The sequence below is a fragment of the Berghia stephanieae genome, chromosome 1 (genome assembly GCF_034508935.2).
Source record: "Berghia stephanieae isolate SIO BIC M18660-M18661 chromosome 1, UCSD_Bste_1.3, whole genome shotgun sequence".
Lineage (NCBI taxonomy): Eukaryota > Metazoa > Mollusca > Gastropoda > Nudibranchia > Aeolidiidae > Berghia > Berghia stephanieae.
Window position 1 is genome coordinate 118925970 of NC_088360.1, and position 4611 is coordinate 118930580.

The window sequence follows — 4611 nt, forward strand, 5'->3', positions numbered from 1 at the left end:
AATTTCCCCCTATCTAACAAACCCAGCTACCCAATCACGGCTGTTTGGACAGGAAATCAGAAAATATCGACTTCGCTCTAGATCGATCTCGGTCCTTCAGCGCGTGCAGCGAGTGCTCTACCAAAATGAGACATATTGGGACACCCTCCCCCCCCCCCACCCCCACCCCCGCTATCTTTTTGTAAATATTATTCAAAATCCTCTCCGTTTATTTATCAGTACTCTAGTCTATCTTGTGAGCTAGTTTTTATTTAGTTAGTTGATATTTCAGCTACCATCATTCCAATATTACAAACTTAACTACTTAGCCACATAATAGAAGGCAGTATCAATATTTCAGCTACCATCATTCCAATATTACAAACTTAACTACTAAGCCACATAATAGAAAGCAGTATCAATATTTCAGCTACCATCATTCCAATATTACAAACTTAACTACTTAGCCACATAATAGAAGGCAGTATCAATATTTCAGCTACCATCATTCCAATATTACAAACTTAACTACTTAGCCACATAATAGAAGGCAGTATCAATATTTCAGCTACCATCATTCCAATATTACAAACTTAACTACTTAGCCACATAATAGAAGGCAGTATCAATATTTCAGCTACCATCATTCCAATATTACAAACTAACTACTTAGCCACATAATAGAAGGCAGTATCAATATTTCAGCTACCATCATTCCAATATTCCAAACGTAACTACTTAGCCACATAATAGAAGGCAGTATCAATATTTCAGCTACCATCATTCCAATATTCAAACTTAACTACTTAGCCACATAATAGAAGGCAGTATCAAATTTCACTACTATTCATTTCCAAGTATACTTAACATATAACATATCACACAGCACAATGATCACAAAATTAGCGATTGGAATCAAAATCAGAATATACCCATACTCGGTAGGGAACTTAGCTGGAAGCCTCCCTCCACCCCCCCCCCCCCCCCCCCCCCCCCCAAATAAAAATAAAAATGTTTAAAAAGTGAACGAATTGACAGGAAATGTTCAACGATAGGTTTATATTGTATTTTACTTATTACAATGACAGCAATAAGCGGAAAAGCAACGGTTTTGTGTGAATGTATATATGTGAGAGAGAGAGAGAGAGAGAGAGAGAGAGAGAGAGAGTGAGAGAGAGAGAGAGAGGGAGGAAGGGAGGGAGGGAGGGAGAGAGGAATGCCCCATGAATGACAGTTAAAAGAGGAAGTCAAATAATGCAAAATAATTTAAAGAGAAAGACTTATTCCCAAAACAAAACAAAAAAAAAAAAAAAAAAAAAAAAAAAAGAGAGAGAGAGAGAGAGAGAGAGAGAGAGAGAGAGAGAGAGAGAGAGAGAGAGAGATCCATTTGAGAGAAAAGGGGTAAGAAAAACGGAAAATGAAAAAAAAATTAATAAAGCCAAAGAGATACAAATAGCCACGTAAAACGCCAGAGGGTTATAAGAAATCAAATATTAAATACAATAATTTTAAAATTTAATTAAAATCTAATTCTCCCCCCCCCCCCCCCCCCCCCCTAAGCGACCTTTACAATCATCACAATCTTCAAATAGCATCATCACTATCAATACAACCACCACCGCCACTATAAACATCATCATTATCGTAATCAACGTAATCATCAATACCATCATCATCACCACCACCACCACCACCCCAATCATCATCCTCCTCCTTCTCATCATTATCCTCATCCTCATCAATGTCGTCGCTGTCGTCATCATCATCACCATCATCATCATTATCATCATAAGAATCATCAATATTATGATCACTATCCGACCATCATCATTATCATCATCATTATTGTTATAATCATCAATATTATCATCATCATCGTCATCGTCATCGTCATCGTCATCACCGCCCACCATTATCCTCTTCGTTAAAAGCAACAACACACGACACTAACACCATCAACAACAACTTCAACAACAACAGCAGCAGTAGCAGGGCATCAATACAGATAAGTACTGTTGAGTGATATTTATCCATGACATATATATATATATATATATATATATATATATATATATATATATATATATATATTATATATATATATATATATATATTATATATATATATATATATATATATATATATATATATATATATATATATATATAATGCTAAACACTACACTATAGAATAAATTAAAAACTCAACAAAATATCTATAAACAACGCATAGTTTTATCATTTATCTGGCTTCACTATTCCTCTCAACATGCGTGGTGACAAGAGGGATAGAATTACTCTTAGCTATCAATATCATAGCCACTTACTGAAATTTTAAATTGACTATATTTCAATACTCATCGTTTGATTACACTGAAAGAAGAGATCAAATTTCCTACCCGCTGGTTTGTCCGAGGTGCTAAAACGCTTGCGTTGTCAAACAACAAATCAAATGTATCAAATTTTATTAATTATTCCGTTATATTTTCGCGTGATTTAAATTCCACCAGATTAATTTACATATTTGCATAAATTCTATACTATAAGTTTCGGTTGATTAAAATTTTTAATAACTCGCATGTTAATGATCGAACTAGAAAGATGTGACGTTTTTTAAATTATATTCGCTGGATATGATTTCACTTATAAATAATTATAAACTTAATATCCTCTAGTGGCAAGCTACTTACCATGAAACTAATGTCAGACAGAAACCGCATGGGTTAAAAATATAAAAAAAGATAAATCTACTTTGTTGATATTACCAATTGTTGATTTTAGTCTGCCATCTGTTTCATGAGGGTGGATGGCAAAACGATAACAACTCTTTTAATTTAAAGATTGGAAATAATTAACTGGGATTATTAAAAGGCGTTGTTTTTTTTTTCGTTGGTACTGACATTATTTTGAGTGAGGGACAGAAATTGAGCATAATCAGTATAAGACTTCTAACGGGTAAAAAGGGGAAAATCAAGCTTTAATATCAGTTTCTGTTCTGTATAAAACGAAGGTGTGTCGTCTGAAAAAAAAATTACAAATTGATAGTCATTCATATTTTCAACGTTATAAATCGTGCCTTGCTCTGAAATGGCCAGTACTGTGTAATTTACCAACTTATGAGTATCCAGGCATGTTTATCGTGAACAACCACCTACAAACAGCTATTCGATGAAAATCAAAAAGATGGATGGATAGATAGATAGATAGATAGATAGATAGATAGATAGATAGATAGATAGATAGATAGATAGATAGATAGATAGATAGATAGATAGATAGATAGATAGACATATAGATAGATAGGTGGGGGGGGGGGGCACAAAGAGAAAGTGAGTGAGAGATGGTCACATCCTCTGGTTTGAGAATAATAAAGAGAGAAAAAAATAAAGTAAAACAAAAACACTGACAAGAATAATCCCCCATGTCGTTTCGAATATTGTATGTAATTTAACCGACTGGTTCGCTATTGGAGTAATTGTTTCATTGTTAAGTGGTTATTTAATGGCTTCAAATGGCTATTTTTATATCGATTTGTTAATAAACGTAACCACTTTGCTGTATAAGGGATTTTATTTTATCAATAAAAAGTATATTATCATACTGGTAATAAAATAATGTGATTTTCAGTCACGATAATAATATAGTGAGTCCTTACTTGAAAGAAAGCGTTCACACATACACGCACGCACACACACACGCGCACACACACACACACACACACACACACAAACAGAGAGAGAGAGAGAGACATACATATACAAACATACATATATATATTAATATATATATTTATATATATTATTAATATATATAATATATGTATATATTATATATTATATATATATATATATATATATATATATATATCGTGTGTGCGCGTGTGTGTGTGTGTGTGTGTACGAGTGTGTTTGTTTGTTTCTGTGTGAACGACCATTTGCCTCAGAACAGTGTTGTGTCGATAAAAATTAAGTTAGTCGTTTGAAGATTAAGAAAATTCATCTATTCTCCTCAATAAATATCATATGGGGAAAAGTTTCATAATATTGCGGCTCAACGAAAGGTAAGGGCCGCCACTTATGAGCTTAGCATAAAAAAATAAAAGAAGGAAAGTTAAATTATTAATTCTGAAAGAAGCTAGGTCCGTTTGACAATTATTTGAGATGGCGTTTAGAAAAGATAAAGCAAAACACTATTTGCAACTTGATCGTAATGTAACGCACCTACGTTTTTCAACCTTTATTTGTTTTTTGTTTTTTATTAACCTCAGGAATGGGAGACACCCAATGTTTGTCGTCACTTTAGTTACTTTGCCAGTTTAGATTTATCTTCATCTTTCAAATACGACAGTACAGGGATATTGACCTTTAAAAAATGAGTAATTAAAAAATATAATAATAATATAATAATAATAATAATAATAATTAATATAATAATAATAATAATAATAATAATAATATAATATATAATAATAATAATGATGATGATGATAATATAATAATAATAATAATAATAATAATAATAATAATAATAATAATAATAATAATAATAATAATAGTAATAATAATAAGTAATTATAAAAAATAAATAAAGTTTTTAAAAAATATGAATAAATAAATAAATAATAAATAAATAA